The sequence below is a fragment of the Protopterus annectens genome, chromosome 6.part0 (genome assembly GCF_019279795.1).
Source record: "Protopterus annectens isolate FY-2018-M chromosome 6.part0, PAN1.0, whole genome shotgun sequence".
Taxonomy (NCBI): Eukaryota; Metazoa; Chordata; order Ceratodontiformes; family Protopteridae; genus Protopterus; species Protopterus annectens.
This window is the reverse complement of record NC_056737.1, coordinates 1,963,976,518-1,963,996,380: the sequence shown is the minus strand read 5'-3', so window position 1 is coordinate 1,963,996,380 and position 19,863 is coordinate 1,963,976,518.

Sequence of the window (19,863 nt, the reverse complement as noted above, 5' to 3'; positions counted from 1 at the left end):
TAGGGGACCAAGGATGGAGTCTTGGTGTAGCCCAGTTTGGACTGGAAGAAAGGGAGAGTAGTTTGATAGCCATCTCACAGCCTGAAATCTATTTGGGAGGTAGCTGGAGAACCATGATATAGTAGAGCTTGAGAGGTTAAGAGGCAAGTTTGGATAGTAGTAATGTGTAGGGAACAGTATCAAAAGCTTTGGATAGATCTAGAAAGAGGCAAGAAATTAATTTATTGTTATCACGTGGTAAGGTGATAGTATTGATGAAGGATGTCAGAGCAGTAGCAGTACTGTGCTTTGGCCGAAAGCCATGTTGTGTGGAGGTCAGGAGAGTTTCTTGGAGAATATGATTAAGAAGCTGTTTGTGGATACATTTTTCAAGGACTTTTGACAGGGGAGCTAAGATGGTCTGAAGTTAGAGGGCCAGTTAAAGTACCACCTTTATGTAATGGGATAACAAAGATTTTTTTCCAGATATCAGGTACAGAGCTTTCCTTGATAGATCTGTTGATTAATATAGAGATAGGAAAGGCAATAGAATCAGCAACTAGTTTTAGGAAATGAGGAGGTAAGTTGTCAACTGATGGAGAGCATGTTTTTAGTTTGGTCAGAAGGGATTTAATATAAGATGTGGGCACAGGTTTAAGGGTGAAGGTGGTTGGACTGGTGGTGATTTTTGGTGAGGGGTAGGTAGCAGTATTGGTTTTGGTGAGGTTACTAATGGAGTTAATGAAGTGGGAATTTAGAAGCATAGCAATCTCAGTAGGGGAGCTGTTTGGGCTGGGATTAGGGGAAGATTAGCTCCCAGGGTGTAACAGGTTACTAACAGATTTCCAGAATTTTTTGGGGTTAGAGTGTGGATTATTGAGGGGTTTATGGAAAAAATTCTGTTGATCAGTGATGACTTTTTTGGTTAAATTGTAGAGCATTCTGTATGTGAGAAGGTTGGAAATGGATTTGTTCCATTTTTTCAGGCACTCTCTTACTCATTAGGGTTTTGGTGTCTTATGTGAGCCAGGGGCCATAATGAGTTTTAATCCTTCGTTTTCTGACAGGAGCTAGGGAGTTGAGTGTATCTAGGAAAATGTTGTTAAATGCAAGAACAGCAATCTCCAGGGGAAGATTGCAGAGGAAGGACTAGTCAGTTGAAGTGAGCAGTGTGTTGAAAGTATCAGTAAAAAAGTTAGAGAGTTTACGGCAGTCTTTGTATAGTTGGGGTTTGTGAAGTTGAGGTGAGTGTCTAAGTATGTAGGTGGGGTGGTGATCACTAAGTGTGTTAAGTAAAGTAGAAGGGTTATGGTAAAGATTGGGATTTGAGGTGAGGACCCAGTCAAGGGTGGAGCTATGTTTGTTGTGTTTATTTAGACAGGTAGGGTTAGAGATCAGTTGGATGAAGCCAAAGAGGCTTATAGAGGAGTTTGGGCTTTCAGTAGTTAAGGCATTCCAATCAATGTTCACATCTCCCAAGATGACAGTCTCATAGGTAATGTTAAGGGAGATCCAGGAGAGAATGTGTTCTAAGATAGGGATGTTATTCCCAGGGGAAATATAAATGGCAGCAATATATAACCTTTTGTGAGTATTTAAATGACAGTTGACTATGAGAATTTCAGCAGGGTGGAAATCTGGGGGAGTGGTTGTGAGTGGGTGAAAAGTGAGCTGGTTAGAATATATGATAGCCACACCTCCATCTTTCTTTTTGATGTGATCATGTCTTAGGATATTGTAACCAGGAGGAATAATTTCATTATCTGCTATTTGGGGCTCCAGCCAGGTTTCTGAGAGGCAAAGGATATCAGGGGTATGTGAAGATACCCATGCATGAAAAGGGGAGATTTTATTCATGATCCTTTGAATGCTCATAGAAACTATAGTTAAGTTCTTAATGGAAGTAGATGTGGGAGTATGGTATGTATTAGGTGTGTAATTGTGTAGTTGTGAGGGGTAGGCTGGATAAGAATAGCAGTTGTTGGCACTGGGGTTTGGATGTCTATCTCCAGATAGTAATCCATTCTTGCCTGATTTTAACCCTACCTACATGATATTTTACAATATTTTTCAGGACAAGATGCCTATGTTCCCCCATCATGTACAATGGGAAAAGTACAGAGTGGCTGAAATTAATTAGTTCTTCTCTGTGGAATTAGCAATTTCTGTATTCCAAAGTACATAAAATGGTAAAATATCACTTTTGAGAGAAATAAGCATTATTTCCAGCTTTAATTTAACAAAAAAATACTATTGATATGAGGTAGATATATAATGAGTCTTTTGGCCTATGAAGGTGATGATAATAACATGTTTAGCATATGGATGGCCCCACTGTTAGTTTGTCCATTTGAAAGAACAAACATGGCCAACTGCAGCTCGTTTAGGCTGGAATATATAATTTGTCTTAATTCTCACTATCAAATTGAATTTTTTATCCTCTTTACTGCTGACCACTTTCAAGAAGACTGTCTATAACCTATTGACCATGGTTGGCTGTTTTTGTTTCTTATATATAAATGATTGTTTGCCAAAAGTATTTTCCATTTATTTAAATGAATAATACTGAGGTTGTTACTGTAACAATGTGAGGTATTACCAGCTATGCCAGGAAAAGTATGGCAGTAGATGTGTAACATATTCCAGCACAGCTAGGTGGAATTTTGTAAACAAGTATACATCATGTGTATATCAAAATGATTTGTACAGATGCTTGTGTCGAAAAATGTATTGTAAAGCTGCTTGTGTTAAAAATGTACCAACAGATGATCCTGACTGTATTGTAACTGAGAAAAATGTATATATGTTAACAGAGGATACTGGAAAATAGCAAGAAATTAAATTATTTAATTTAGGCCATAAAGATTGTATCTTACAGTTCTGACTGCAGCAAGAGATGAAATGTCTGTGCCAGAGAATTGTTTATTAGCTCCTTTAGGAAGAGTGGAAGTGTTTTATGGTTTTATAGCTTCCAGAAGCTATAACTCATCTCAGCAAAGCTCTTTCTATGTGCATAGTAATGCATGTGTGCTAAATTCTGGTTCAGTTTATTGTAATCAGGTTAGCATGGGTACTAGAAGTCAGAAGACCAGAAGTATGTGATGTCATTCTGTAATCTAGGACAAAAATTATGTTTAATATCAGATGAGAGAGAAGTCTCAGAGCATTCTGTTTTTGGAACCTGACAAAGAAGGAAGACCACTCACCTACTTAATCTTGAATTGGTCTAGTAAGTCAACAGTGAATAATAATTCTTTAGATCAGTCATGAAAAATTAGTGAGATTAGTTAAGTACAGTTTTTATGTATCTGTATGAATCTATTCATCGTGTTATTTTAATATTTCCTGTGATTGAAACTCTGGTGTTTATTGTAAATAGATATTTAGTATTTTCATGTTCTTTTACTACTTATTATTTTATATATATATATATTTAAACTTTTCATTGTGACTGCTCCTTTAGAGAATATTTTAATCTTTGAGAGTACTTACATCTATTTGGTGACTCTCTGATCACTCCTGAAAGCCTTACTTCATTGGCCAAACATTACCATCAGTATTAATATTAATTTCACACAGGATAATTGGGTACCCTTGTAAGAGCCTTAGAGTAGCTGTCATTGGACTGACTGGTGGCAATGCAACTACATCATAGTCTGGGTAGAAGGAAGCATAGCTGATAAATTTGTGCCAGCCTTTTCCAGGTGTGTGTGTGAGTGTGTGTGTGTGTGTGTGTGTGTGTGTGTGTGTGTGTGTGTGTGTGTGTCAGCTGCTTGGAGCAGGGAGATGAAGTACTGGTTTCACACAGAGGGTGCTGGAACACTTGGATCGGACACTTGGCTGAGGAATCAACTCTATAGTTGTGCCAGCGGGAGTCTCATTGGGGCCCTGGAGAAAGAGAGAGAGATAAATCCAGACTCCAGACTGAGTGTGTTCCCTGAAGGGAAATTGTGCTTGATGCAGAGAGCTGGGTCTGGAAATACTGTGTGTATCTATTTCTGTTTCAAGTGAACATCCCTCTCCAGTGCCATTGATGAGGATTCAGGTTCCTTGATTACTGGTCCAGAGAAAACAACTTTATTCTGTTCTGTTAGCTACAAAGAGGTAGAAGGAGTTGAATCATGAATTTTCTGTTAAAAAAATTAATGCAATGTTTGAATGCCACAACATTTAAGAAATAATAAAAATATATTTTTCAAACAGAAATAAATATCCTTTCTAGGTCCTGCATCACAACAAAGTGATACATTTATACTTTTGATATTTTTTATATTTGTTAATTTGATAGGTTCTAATATATATACTTTTAAACTAGAATGATTTGTAAAGGCTGCGGGTTGTCAATTTCTTGTGGCCTTTCTTGCCTGCTTTTGGCTCTACCTACATGATATTTTACAAATATTTCTGGACAAGATGCCTGCATTGCTCCATTATGTGCAAATGGGAAAAAAATAAAAAAAAATGTCTCAAATTAATTAGTGCTTCTCTGTGGCATTAACAATTTCTGTATTTCTCAGTACATAAAATGGTAAAAATATCACTTTTATGACAAATAAGCATCATTTCCAGCTCTAATTTAGCAAGAAAATACTACTGATATGAGGTAGATATATAACAAGTCTTTTGGCCTATGCAGGTCCATTAGTGGCACATAACAATACAAAGCCATATTTCTGAACCTTTTGAAATTCTTTAGCGAATTACTTAAAATATATATATCTCATGACTCTCATTTCCAGAATGCACTTAGCTGTTAATTTCAGATGTAAAGTCAGTGCATCCATCTGTATGAGTGTTAATTTGCAGAGGGCATGCAATCCACTGATAAGGAAATTCTCTGCTCAAGATACATGTATATGATTTTCACTCCTGATATAATGGCAAGTCACTATAGATATACTAAGGATATGTGCCATATTCTCACTCTAAAAGAAGTCATATACCTAACCTAACAAAACTGAATATCGTGAAATAGCCACATTATCATAATGAAATGTCTGTAAAACACTGCATTCAGTATCTATGTATATAAGACCATATGTCAGTTATCTTTGACAGTTATTAATAAAATTCTCAGCAGATTATAATTGGACATATAGGTACAAAATGCATATGCAATTGCCATTATATTTTTAAGGATTTAAATGCAGCTAAGTGCTGAATCTAACCCAAACTTATCGCCCACCCTCAACTGTACTGGGTGTTTTGGTCAATGCATATTTCCAGTGACAAATGTATTCTATTTTCTGGAGAAATATTTATTACTTTTGCTTCTGATGCAATAAAAAAACTCAGTACAGAAATCTGGCTATATACTGCATTCCTCATTTTGAAAAGAAGTATTACACTCACCCCAAATGGATGGATAAATGTCTATTTTTCAGATGCCCTTAATAAAATTTTCCATGAATTATAACATAACATCCAGGTATAAAATGACGTTAAAAATGCATATTACATTTAGGCACTTAAATGCAGTCCATTGCTAAATTTGATTGAATTATATTACCCTTTAAATATATGGAACTGTGGACATGCATGTTTGCAATGACAAAAAAGTTGACATTGTGGAGGAATATATATGTCTTGTTCTTCTGATACAAAGACAAATCAATACAGGTATTTCTAAGCATGTGCTACATTCACCCTCATGCACAAAAATCACATGACCACACCAAAGGAAAACTAAGTATAATACAAACTGGCAGTCTAGCAAATTCAAGTGACTATGAAGGTACATTAGTGGTGCCTATCAATACACAGTTATATGGCTAAAGCACTTCAGTATTTTCTAGTAAAAGATTTAAACAAATTTGGATATTGAATTATAAACTGTAGTTAGGTTTTTCTTTACTGTTATTATAGTTGAACTAGAAGGTACAGACCTCAGTCTGTGGTGGGAGAAATCATGGGAAGCCAATGATAGTAACCCTAAATTGTAGCTGTGTAAGACTATTTGGGTATGGCAGAACTTGGCTTTTACAAATGCAGAAGTGCAGGCTTATTGTACACTTACATATAATTTTAAAGTCAATTGCCCTTTAAATATATTGACTAGTACCAGCAGTGGCAGTCAAACCTCATATTGCTGTTCCCATCAGAATCAGATGACAATGATGTGGGAGCTTAGCCCTGTAACTCCTGTTTATCACATATTAATTGGTGGCAATTATAGTATCTTATACAGTGCACTTGCTTACCCTGTAAAACAGATTTTTACACAAAAATGTGTGTATACCTTGGTGCCATAAGGTAAATGTGCATCAGTATATCCCACACAATAACATAGTGGTTTGGAAATGTAAGGTGCAAATCCCCACAGTGACAGGTTGAGAAATAAAAAGCACACAAGTGAGATAATAAAAGTTACAATGCAGTAGAAATAGATTTTCTTGTAATTGGAAATTCCCAGATTATGAAAAGGTCCTTTACCCTATCTTGGTAGACAGTACAGAAACTGTTGCTAAGAGAAATACTAGATCAGTCCTAACAATTATAAAGACAGCATTTGTAAGATAGTTGCCCAGCAATCCACTTCAGTTAGAACAATAGGAGAGGTTCCTTTTCAGGTGCCATTGCCAAGAGTTTATTTGGACTGGGAAACTGGTCAGGAAGATAAGCAGGTGGTATTGTTGATGATATTGCAGCAGATGTTCTAATAGGTAATTAATCTGATGACATATTACTTCATGTACATTTGGCTAGATTCAGTCAAGTATGGAGACAATAATGTGGGGAAGACAACAGGTATAAGGCCTGGCCACTATTCACATATTCAAAAAAGACAGGTGATCTGGCCACTTAAGAAAAAGGACATATGTAAAAAATTAGTTTACTGAAAAAGAGATATGTGGGCTGAAAAGTCTGAGCTAGAGCCACAGCAGTGTGAAGGTATTAGACAACCCTCATAAGAAGTAACTTCAGGCAAATAAATCGTTAATAACAATAAATCAAGATCTGAGACACCGACATCACAACATAGAGGATTTCTGTAAGAAGTAGAATTGGGGAGGTTGTTACAGTAGATGCAGCTGTCAGACTCCAGTTGACAAGACTTGAATGAAATAGCAAAGGATCACCTTATTGTTAGGGTTAGTGGGAGTCTTTATACACCTGTTCTTACATATTTTTCTACAGTATGTATGTGTTTAAATATAACTGTCGAAACAGAATTTATTTGGTTTACCTTTATATGTGCATAATGCACATATGTTAAAGTGGATTGTGCGAAAGGACGTTTTCCAGTTTTTGGATAGCCGAATGCATAGTGACATTCGCTCATTGCAGATTCAGCATTTTGGGTGCAGATTGCACTATAGTGGGGATCGGGAAATGGACCCTTTCCCCACTGTAGTGCGATCTCGGAGTTAGAATATTAAAGTATGGGGGGGGGGTGCAGGGGGCCTGCTCCCCTGCATTACATTGTGTGTTCGACATCGGAGTTTGAAACTCAGCGAATCTGCTGTTCGATTTGCTGAGTTTTGAACTTTCGCGTTGTTTGACATTCAGAATTCGGCATTTTGGTTCGCCCAACTGGGAGATCGACAACATGATTTTCAACGTTTCAAAGGTAAACCCTATATATATATGATTTTGTGTAGATTAAATCAATATGTGTTTTAAATGTGAAGGTTATATTCATTGATCAGAAAGAATTTTATGTTTCGTATAATCGCTTAATTATGAGTCATGTGATTTTCATGTATTTAAATAAAAATTTGAGGGGAACATTTTTAGTTCTGCTGAAATCCCATATGTTGATTTTTTTTTTCAGGGATGGAAGTGCTCAACTTAATAAATTCTTAACTAGATGTATTTGGTACTGTGGTTGCTTAGCATCATCATTTTTGGAGGAGTGTGACTGCTGTGCATTTTTCTTGAATCTTTATAATGGATAAAGTTTTTTTTTGTATAGAAAGTGGACTTCTATGTCCCCCAAGAGTAACATCTCAAAACTCCAGACCATCTTTAATATAATCTGCCACTTCATAAATAATTGCCTTCTCAAGAAACCTTTGTTTCTCATTTGCAAAGGCCAATTTGCTGTCCATTAAACATAGAACTGCCATTCTACTTAGGGCCCAGCTATTCAAGCTGCTTTATCCTCAGATGTTTGCCACTCTTTCAACCAGCTTCTATGGAAAACATCTTCCTACAACTTACAGAACCTGTCACCAGTGTCTGCATCTACTTACCCTTCTAGGTTCTTACTCCATTCCACCAGAAATGACTTCTCTGTAGTAGTGCCCTATCTCTGGAAATCTTTCACCCAGCCTGTCAGGCAGAACTTCTATCTCCCCAAGTTTAGAGAAGGCTCCCTTCTCTACCTTCAGCAAAAGGCTAAGTGCACCTTCCTCAAAACTGGAGAAATCATCTAATAGTTTCTTTCCCCTCCAGTGTATTTCTCTCCATTCTTTGTGCTCAGGTCTTCACCTCTCTACTCTATAAATATTTATACATCATTATCATTATTCTTTTTTCTGTAGTGTTATTTTTCATTATTCTTTTTTCTGTGGTGTTATTTTTCAATATTCTTTTTTCTGTAGTGTAATTTAGCATGTATTTCTCTTTCTAGATTACCCACTTTATTGCCTTATACTTGTGAATGCATTTTCACTTTAACTGGTGACAGGTAGTGGCTGTAGGGCTGTGTCTGTTAATGATCATTTTGATCAGTGCAGTATGTTGGTAAACAAATTTAAATAAATACATAAATATGGATTATAGTTGGCTGCCTCAAGAAGCTGTCACAAGACATTTCCAGACACAGCCGTATTATTCCTTTTCAAGTCTTACAAACACAAACCATAAAAAGAAGTCTTAATGCAATTTTTTTTATGGCAAGCAATACAAAAAGTGTAAAAGGGTACTGTAATGCTTGTAAGCAATGTTAAAAGGCTGATGATGCTTGAGTAACCAGCTAGTAAAACATAATGTAGACACAAGGACCCAACAAACAGAAGAGCAGAGTAAACTTTCAGGGCAAAGGATACCAATTAAAAATGTCACAAAAGCTCAAAGTTTCTTTCAATAATAAGAAACTTGGTAGGTTTATTGTGAGATTTATCTATTACCAAAAGCTTCATTTACTGAGGATCTCTCAACAAATTCCAACTAAGTCTAGGAAGGAGGGAGATATGTGTCTAGAACTACAATACATTGGGAAAGAAAAATACATTAAACATGATCTAGTTATATCTGAGCTGTTACAAATTAATAGTGTGTAAATATTTCAAAAATAAAAGTAAAGAAATTTGCTTTGTAGTTGCCTTTCCATTAGAATGTACTATGTGAAATAAAATGTGTAAAATGGTAGCAGCATAAGTGAGTAATATGATTTATAACTGTATTTGCCACGAACTAAAGCATTAAATAAAAAAAAAAATAACGTAAGCTTTCCCCTCACAGATATCTGCACTGTTTCAAAGTCTGCTGCTTGATGACTCTGATTAGGTCACATAAATAGTATGAAGATGTCTGAACTGTCTACTCTGGGAATAACAAGCACACATCCAGCCCTAGTCTAGACAACTCGGCAATTCACCCTTTGGGGAGAAAGTAACATCTTAACATTCTATTTTGGAGTACTTATAGTTTCAAAGAGAAGTGCTGTGACAGGGACACCATAATAAATTTGCTCAAGAAATATTGTCGGTAATACATAGCCTGTTCTCATTTGATAAAAACCTGAAATATTACAGTAGACCTTAAGGTCCTTGATAGATCTGTTGTGCATGGGGTCCATATGAAGGGTAAGGATCAGCAGGGAACCTATTGCAACTTCCCAGTACTTGAATTTGGGGACTGTCTCACTAGTAGACTAAACGTTTATGAAGTATGCCAAAGTCTTTCTATTTTTTCATGTTTAAGGTAAGTGATTTGAAGGTGCATTACTCATGAATAAACAGATCCATCCATTCATCTGCAACCCCTTTCTCCCATTTTTACACATGGGGTCAGGGTATCACTTCAACAGTGACAATCATCATCTTAAAATTCTTCTATGATTACCTGCAGGGATTAATTTGATTTAGTTACAAAAAGGTTATTTGTGTGTAATATGGGGGAAGGATGAGGATGGTGTTATGACAAGGAAAGGTCGTCGTCCTAGAATCTAGCTCTGAGGTACTCTTCTGAACACTGGTTAAGAAAAAAGAATGCATTTTGAATGTTTATGATTTAGAGTCTGTCAGCCAGGTTGCTGATGAAACATCATTGTAGTTCAGTGAAGCTGATGCCAAATAACTGTGGTCATTATAGTGGAAACTACTGGCTGATTAAGTCAATGACCTTATTTATGTTGGCATACATGCTTACTTTTACTTAATTTATTTTGATTTTGATAAAGTGAATGTTTGCAGTGTATTTGAAAGATTATAAATACAGTTTGTTTCTGAAATGATGTGTAAAGGACTTGGCCCTGGGAGACACGTGGCATAATGGTTAAGGTCTTTTCCTCAAACTAGAGGGTATAAACCTGACCTCTGGCCAATGCATGTGTAGAGTTTTCATGTGCTATCTCTGTGGGGTCCCCAACCTCACAAAAAAAAAATGCTGTGTGTTTCAACCTCATAACCTATTCAAAAATTGAATTTGGTCATGAGCAGTCAGCGACATGGATTCTAAGAGGCACATCTCAGGGGAAGAGTTGTGGAGGCCAACAGCTCTAGTAATCAATGGTGGTGTGCAGTATCTCATGTACAGGTGAGTATGAATCATAGACTGTGTGACATATTAGGGCCAGCACTCGCTATAAAAATCGGATCTAGATAATTTGGTCACATTAACTAATGTTACTAAAAATGAGCAAGGGTATTTTGCTAGTAATAAGTGGGTTGAGGTCCTAACCTAAACTGATGTACACCAATGACCTTTGGTAATAGTAGGAAGGTAAACGTCTGTGTGCCTCTATTGCACCTACCATTTTAATATCACATGGAAGGTTCTAAGAATGCACCCATGCAAACCTTCTTAAAACACTACCAGTGGCTATAGCCCTGGAAAAAGTATCAACAGTCATACAACACACTGCAAACAATTTGTAGAGACCTGTGCAAAAGAAGAAACTAAGTTATTTAAAAAAAATTCCTCATAAGAAGAAACCGCAGATAAAACATTCCTCATACTTTCACAATTTGTCAGAACAAGCTTTAACATATGGACCTGACAATTCAAAATTCTGAAAACCAAAGTTACAGAAGTATGCACTTTTTTCCTCATTCCTACCAATAATTTTCCCTTCCTCATCAGAAAGGGTAGGATTAGAATTGACTAAATGCTTAGCAGCAGTGGGATGATGGATCCACTAAGGCTATAACTGTGGGCCAGATTTGGGGAAAGTGTATAAGAATTTTAAAAGGCTTTGGAATTTTATGCATCCTATCTACCTTTTTAGGTGCAGCTGGCTAACTGACTAACAGGAAGATTGCAGACAGTAACACATACATACTTTAAAGCTGACAAATAGGAGGAATGGGTGTAGGTTCTGTAAAATCCATCTACAAAACTATCAGTACTTTCTGAGGAGATGAGAAACCTCCGTGTTGTCCCACTAAAACACTGACACATTCTAGCAATAGTCTCAGAGAAAAAGAAACCCACACAAGGAGAATAAAAAATTGAGCTCTCTGCTGAGCCTAAATCAGAAAGCTGAAGAAAAAACCCTGAATCAGTCACCACATCTTCCTGTCCAGATTCAGAATCTTGAATTTCTTCAGGAAAAGAGGAATCCCTCTTTCTTTACCAGAAACAACTTTACTAGAAAGAATTAAATTGTGAGCCGGACACAGTAAACTACTCTTGTCTAAAGAAATTTGAGGGGGAGTAGATACATGCTTATTCTTCTGTTTCTTTTTGACAGAAAAAAATGGGGCAAACTGTGTTACTAATGCCAGCAGCTGCTTCCCCAGGAATGGGCACAGCATTCTGGCACAACAGGGAAATCCTCCCTGTTCCCTCTCCCAGGACTGACAGATGTGGCTCTTACTTGCCCACTGAGGGGTTCCATCAGCCTTGGAGGGCCCCCAGTCAATAGTGGCTGCAGACCCTACACCAGAGGGATGCAGGTTAAAAGATGAATGGTCTGCGGTACAAGAAATGGCCACAGCAGTCACCCTTCTGCAGCTGAGAAAGATTGCTAGCCTGCTGTGGTGGCAAAGGCTGTTTGCTTAACTTTTTTTGTGGCTGGAAGAAGGATTGACTGTGGGAGAGGTAGTCAGGCTGAAAATGTTGCCTCTTCCCTGGGGAAGACAAGCAGCAAATGCCGGTAAAACTACCAGTCCACAAAAGTTACCTTTTTTATATATATAAAAAACACAGTAAAAAGCACTTTCAAACACTATACACTAAAAACATCCACAGGAAGGTAGCAGGCAACAAGATGAGTATGTTCACCAACATAAAAGTTTAATAGATTTAGTGCTTTCGTCCAAATGACTTCATCAGAATAAACTTTAAAAGTTCCATAACCATTTAAATAATCCACATTAAAACACACAGTGAACTAACCAGCCAATAATTTGAAACTCAAACTGAACCTAATTGCAGACACAATTAGTTCTTAAAGTTCACTTGTAAACACTGACTAGCATATAGCATCCTACATACATCCAAATATATAACAACAAACAGTATTCTAAAAAGCGTTTGTTGCAAATATTTTGTTTGTTTTAATGTGGATTATTTAGATGGTGATGGTACTTTTAAAGTTTATTCTGATGAAGTCTTTCGATGAAAGCACCAACTCTATTAAACATTTACATTGGTGAACATACTTGTCTTGTTGCCTGCTGCCTTCTTCTGGATGTTTTTAGTGTATGGTTCATTTTTTACATATTTTGGAGTTGTTCATGTTGAGTTGATTCTTTAACTGTTTGGAATGGCTTGTTTGGAAGGAGACGAGTTGGACAACAATTTTACAGTTCATTCTACACCAGATAAACTTTGTACCACTATGCAAAATGTTTGAGTTGGTTTAGATTCCTTGCAGACTTCTTTCTCTTTATTTACCAGCCAGTTTGAATCAAAAGCAGTTAATCAGCCCATGATGTTAGAGAGAGATCAGTTTGTAACCAGTCTGGTGGTAAAGGAAATGGTTTTAATAATGCCACTTCAGGTATTGGTTTTGAAAAGTTTTTTAAACTGTCTAATAATCCTTTTAGGACTGCCGATAATGGCATGGTCCAACATGAGAATTCCATTCATGAAGGCACTATACATGACCAGCTAAAATTGTTTGGTAAAAAATTAGGAAAATTTCAAAGTTTGACTTATGACAGTTTGTATTTTTAACAGTGTACTAGTTTGAAAATACTGCTTAAGGTTCTTCGGATTTTCAAATATCCTAATGGTTTATCAGTGGATGATCTGTTTTATTTGCAGCTGACTGACTCTTTTAATGATACTGGGTTACAGCTGCTAAGGCTTTTAATTGCTCATAATGAAATCTTAATTCAGACCATGAATGATGACTTAAAGGCACTTGATAGTAATTTCTTTGCAGATGAGAAATCCACATATACGAGCGAAAGTGGATACCATTTTTTCTTCCATGCAAAGGGGTGCTACAACTATAAAAGCAAGGAAAAAGAAAAAGCTTACAAGGGACACCACGTCATATAAGGAGGGTATGGCATATTCACCACCTTCAGATGATACTTCTAACAATGCCTCTCGTATCCCTCAGCAATCTGTTCCTTTGTCTAATCAGGAAGAATTTCCTCCTTTGATTCATGATCAGTCGAACAAACCTTTTTTACTTCAGGAACCAGTGAGGAGATCTGAGAAAATGGCCAACAAACAAGCGTCCAATCAGACAACAGCAAATTTTGTTCAGGCCAATTGGGCAGGGTTAATGAACTGAGGAGGACATGCCAACAGAGGGAGAAGGTGTGCTTGGAGCAAGAACTGTTGAACACAGCTTTGCATGGTGTTTTTTCTGGACATTGTGTAAAGTTGAAGGACAATATTTATAATTTTATGACTTAGTATTCTGATGTTGAACAAGTCAAAGTTTTAACTAAAGTGGGGTAAAAAATTTAAACAACTGTTAGGTGATGTACTACAGGAAAAAGAATATTTGGAAGAGGAGAAGCAATTTCATAGGGCTATGGTTATTCCTTTTTGTGGACAAGTCAAACAAGTGAAAACGATTTTTGAGAACAATTGGTCCATTCTTAAAAATAACCCTTGAATATTTTTTGTTGTTGGGAAGGAACCCATGTTTGTGTACAAAACTGGGCTCAATTTAAAAGGGGCATTTGAACTTACTAACAAAAGTCAGGTAGTGGGTAATAGTGGTACAACAAGATGTGGTGCTTGCGCACAATGCAAGCTCATATAAGCTAAGAACATGGTAACTCTGCAAAACATTTTGAAGTCTAAGGTTTTCTTTGAAAAAGGAAATTGTCAAACATCAGGGGTGACATATCTGCCATCTTGTAAAACCTGTCCAGCTTACTACATAGGCAAGACAGAAAGGCATCTTAGGGACAGAATATACGAGCAACCACACCAAAATGCTACAAGAAATATAAATAATGCCCTATATAAACATTCATTAGTATGTGCAAATTTTGTTAAGGTTTTTATCTGGTATTGTGGAGCAAGCAAGACGAAATCCTAGAGCGGGAGATTACAGGAATTATTTAGAGGAAAGGGAAATTAAGTGGCAAATAAAAACTAGCTGTGACCCGTGCACTAGGTCTTAATGAAATGGTATCCTTAAATCCAATATTAGTGAGGAAAGCTACCTCATACGTACTGTGTATCTTAGTTGTGTGTGTGTGGGGGGGGAGGGTCAACTACACAGTAAATATATATATATATATATATATATATATATATGTGTGTGTGTGTGTATATATATATATATATATATATATATATATATGTGTGTGTGTATATATATATATATATATATATATATATATATATATATATATATATGTTGTTTTTAAGTAAGTCAATGGATACAATGTGGTTGATTTTTTTATCTTAAACAATCTTAAACATTTTTAAGTTTACATTTGATGAATGTCTTGGAATTTGAAAAGTTATTTTTTATAAATGATGTTTGTTTAAATTTCTTGTGTTAAAAGTTGTTTGTAGTCTATTTCATATCAGAATTAAGGTAGTTGTATCTTTAAAGGATTGTGAAGGGTGATTACATCACTCATTTTTAACAGTATTTAAAGGCTATACTATGGAGTGCAGTTAGATTCTGATGAAGTCCCCAGTTTCAGGGGATGAAAGCACTCAATCTGTGTCTTTGTAAGTTGGAAGAATAAAAACAGCTTGGACTGAAGAGTTTGGCTGACTGAATGTGTTTCCCACTGCTTCACAGTGTATGTTTTGGACTTTTTTCAACTAAAGGATTGACCTTTTTCCTTCAAGAGGAGCTAATGTAAGTCATAACCTGGTTGATTTAAAACTGTTCTGTAGATAGTTAAGTTTGACATATTTTTTTGATGGGTCAGATATATGTATATTTGTTTGGGTCAGATATGTATGACAATACACTTTTTAAAAAGAATTGTCATTTTAATCCTGCTTTGCTTACTACCATCTCTATCGTTCAAGATATGTGTGAAAAATACATATTTTTGATGGTTAAGAATAAATCTATGACTAGGTACTATAACTTAAACAAAAATTAGAGATTTACACTTTATGTGCATGGACAAGGGTAGTGGGTTAATTATTATGCATCAAAATGAGTATGTGCAGTCAATTCAAAATATACTTAACATCCCAGAAGAATACAAGAAGGTTACTATGTTGCAGAGTAAATCTAAATACTGTCTTATACTTGATATCTTGTTAGATTTACTTGCTAATGGTTCAATATTGCTGTTAGTTGTTCAGTTTTTATATGCTGAACAACCTAAACTGGCTATTTTGTTTGGGATTCCTAAGTTACATAGTGGGGGTTTTCCTTTGCCATTCAGAGTTCAATTCATTAGTTTCAGCTAAGGGTAGTATAACAGAACACATTTCTATTTTTGTGGATTATTTTCTAAATCATGTAGTTCAACGTTTGGAGGACTACATCAAAGATCTGTGGCATTTTTAGATTGTTTGAATAAAGTGCTTTTTGAAGGGGAATATATTACAATGTTTATTTAGATGTAAAATCCTTATATGCAAGCATACCCATAGATGAAGGGATGGATTTTTTAAGATGGTTTCTGGTTAAATACAGTCGCCATAGTTCTGATACCATGCTATTTGTCAAATAATGGAACTAATGTTGGAAAACAATTATTTTATGTTTAATGGGGAATATTTGTGCCAGAAGCAGGGAGTGGCGATGGGAACCACTGTGGCTCCATCAATTGCCAATATAATCATGGGCTGATGGGAGACTCAGTTTTTAAAACAAAATCTTTTTTTACAGCTCATGTAAAAGTCTATAAGAGATTTGTAGTTGATTTATTTTTTGTTACAGATACCAAAAAGGAAGAGATTCTGAATTTTATTTTGGACATAAATCATAGTAGTGATTTTTTGTCTTTTACTTTAGATAATATGGGTTTGACTGTACATTTTTTACATTGAGATATGACACAGAAATGATTTAGTAGTCAGATTTTCAGAAAATGTTTTTCCAACAACTATTTGCATTTTCAGAGTACACATCACTATTACATGAAGAAATATATACCCAGGAGACAAATCATTGCAGTCTCCAGATCAACTACTGAATAAGATATGTTTTTGAAAGGCATTGAGGATGTCATTAGTTTATTTCATGAAAGAGGCTATAGATTGTAACAATTATGTAGGACGGGTGATGAGATTATAACTAAGAGGTCATCCATTTTTTGCCCATTCTGTCACCTGGGGTGTCCATTAAGAACATCAACAATGCTGACATTAAATTTAATATCAGTTTTTGTTTACGAATGACAGTGGAGGATGCCAGTATTAGAAATATTTTACAACAAAAATTGAGGATTTTGAAGGGTAATTTTGAATTTGGAAAGGTTGTTGGAGAACAGCCCAATTTTATTGTTAAGAAAGCTAAATCTATTAAACAATTTCTGGAAACTGATGTCACTAAAATAGCCACATTACCTTCCAATAGGGACTTAGGTATGTTTAAGAGTGTTTTTTTTTTTTGTTTTGTTTGGAAATATATATAGAAGGTTCTTCAATTATGTAACCCCATATGGAAAGGAGTTTCAAGCTGGAAGGGCATTTTGACTGTAATACTACCAGTTTAGTTTATATTGCTATTTGTCCACATTGTCAGTCTTTATTATATATTTGGATGTAAGTAGGATGTTATGTTAGTCAGTCTTTACAAGTTTGCTTTAAGAACTAATAGTGGTGGTAATTAGGTTCAGTTTGGTTTGTTTTAATATGGATTATTTAAATGGTTATGGAACTTTTAAAATTTACTCTGATGAAGTTTTTGGATGAAAGCACTAAATCTATTAAACTTTTGTGTTGCCTGCTGCCTTCTTGTGGATGTTTTTAGTGCATGGTTCATTTTTTACATCTTTTGAAGTTTTTCTTGTTGACATTCAAACAGCTATGCCAGCCCCACCAAGAAAAAATATACCCAAATTCTCCACTGAAAATATGTTTATAGTTAGTTAACACTACTTTTAAACTGACAGAAAAAACAAGTGCTATTTTTAAAGGTATGCTATAGTCTCAAGACAGTTGATTAAAAAAAACAATACTCCTTGCTTTAAAATAAATTTCCTGAATCAGAAAGTAATAAAATAATAATACATTTAAGAAAATAGAATTTTTTTCTCCAAAGGGAACTTATCTGCCCAGCAATGGAAAGCACAAGCCGATCGTTGATCCTTGAAAGCCTCAGAGGAGCATACTCTTCAATGGCAGGAAAACTCTGAAGGGCTTTGAACCCAAATGTATATTTTAGTCAGCTCAGCTCAAGCTGCTTGACAGTTTGGGTAAATGGAAAGTACCCCGAAGTTTTGGGAGCTGGGTGGTCGTTATATCCTCGGCAGTATATAACCTATATAGTTAAGGCTATTACAGCAGTCATCAATATGATAGACATTTAAACATTTACAGACCTGAGATTATATTAATGGATATATTTTTGTACTTCTCTATATATAAAATAATCTAACCATATGTTCAAATGTTTTCATAATGCATACAACTTTAACGGTATAACACATTATAGATTGCTTCTAATCAAGTCTTAATTATATGGTGATATATGTATTATTACTTGTAGCTACAGCAACATTATTAATACTATAAGTAAAGAACAGAAGTAGTAGCAGTTGTAATGCAGTTTGGAGGAACAGTGAGCAAAGGTTGCTTCCTTTGAAGCTGTTGTAATTCTTTTATATTTGTTTTCATTCTAAGTCAGTACAAAGATCTGTAATTTCACTCCAGCACTGATGCTTTACTCTAAGGTTGTCAGGGTCACAACAAGCTATTTAAACTTCCTAGGGTAGCTCTACAAACTTGCAGGTCTCACTTGGTTAAAGTTGGACATATTTATCCTCTGGTTGTACATCAAACTTTGGGTTTGCAAGGTGGTCATACCTAAAGTCATACATAATTCCAATGCTGAATTAATAGATCAGGCTTGAATAGTAAACGTATGTTAAAGTATTGAAGTGCCGGATAACATTTCACCGGATAATATAACCCTGCCACAACATACTAGATTGTAATAAAACTTGGTGTTAAAAATAAGGTGTTTAGTGTGCCTTATACCTCATCTGTACATTACGGTAGTTCTAATGACTACACAGAAGGGATGTCAGATTTGCAGTATTAGTACCACTAAGATTTGTCTGGCTGTACTTTATCATTGACAAGATAACCTTTTTACCTTCTTCCAATCAACAGCAAATCAACAGCATAGTTAGCATCATCAATTATACCACCATGAAACCAAATTATCTAATGTACTCATATTACAGTTTCTCTTCAAAATGTTGAAAGCACATTGTTGAATGGGCACATTGTCAAAATGTTTCCATGGAATCCATACTGCAGAAATTTTGGAAAACTGAAAAACAGCAAATGTTGACATTTCTGGCCGATCCACACAAAAAAAAAACATGTGCTAACATGGGTCAGAAAGGGGGCCAGATTTTGCGGTTTGGAATATCAGTGTTTGATTTTGAGAAGTCGCAGTTCAGAGTTCGCAGAACTGATTTTGACAACGTGACAGTCAACATTTTGAATTGAAACCTGTTTATACAGCAACAGTAATTGTCAAGAGTTTAAAATGTATTATTCTGCTACTATTCTTATTGTCTAGAGCTGATTTCCTGGTGGTCTGATGCTACTTAAACATTATAACCCAAACGTTACTTGCTTCATCATTTTCTCAACGTTTTTATGGTACTCTTACCACACATTTTTGTCTTAATACATTCATAATATTTTTGTTTTAATGGCTTCTGATACATAATCCTGATTCCCAACAACACAGTAATTATAATGGATTATTCCATTCCTTAATTTGCTTGGTAAGAAAATTTTACGTACATTTACTTTTGCTCTACTTCTGCAGAATGTGTACCTCATTGCAACTGATAAGGTAATTAACTGAGAGATTCATACTGTACTGTTCCTTCCTCCCAGTAACTGACTGAATTTAATCTAGGCTTTCCCCTAATAGGCTTTCATCTAACAGGTTATGGATGAATTGAAACCATCAGTTCAAGCAGTGTTTATGCCGAATACATTAGTGGAAAGCCATTATCCTACTTCATTTCCATCAATATGATTTCCAGAATAGGTACAATTATAATGCATGATTTTCTGGTTCATAGTTATAGGACTTAACCATACTCTGACCATTTTATACATGGCCAGCCTGCTGGATGTAGCATTATACTGGAAAAAGGAAGATATGAGATAAAGAGGCACACAATG